Consider the following 346-nt stretch of genomic DNA (forward strand, 5'->3'; position numbering starts at 1 on the left):
GGTATCACAATGTTGCTAAGCAATTCTTTTATTCTTGCAACTATTATTGTCTTAAATTGACCCTGTCAACAGTATTCGTTTTGATAGTTTTGCACATCTGCCACAAGACGCTCAGCAGCAGCCTGCGACCGATCGCGCTCCGTGGTCCTCCGCAGTGGCTCTCGCACCCAGCAGCTTTAAGGCCGAAGCCGTCCGCAGAAGCGAGGGACAGACCCCAGCGGGTCCATCAGGGAAGAGCAGGGCCGCCTCACCTCAGCCTTCCCGCCTCTGCGTCCCCAACAGAAGGCGCCTGCGTCCCCCGGCCCGCCCCCTCCACGTCGCGCCGCGGCTCATGCGCAGGCGCAGG

The sequence above is a fragment of the Galeopterus variegatus genome, unplaced genomic scaffold, assembly GCF_000696425.1.
Source record: "Galeopterus variegatus unplaced genomic scaffold, G_variegatus-3.0.2 Scaffold443, whole genome shotgun sequence".
Classification (NCBI taxonomy): Eukaryota; Metazoa; Chordata; class Mammalia; order Dermoptera; family Cynocephalidae; genus Galeopterus; species Galeopterus variegatus.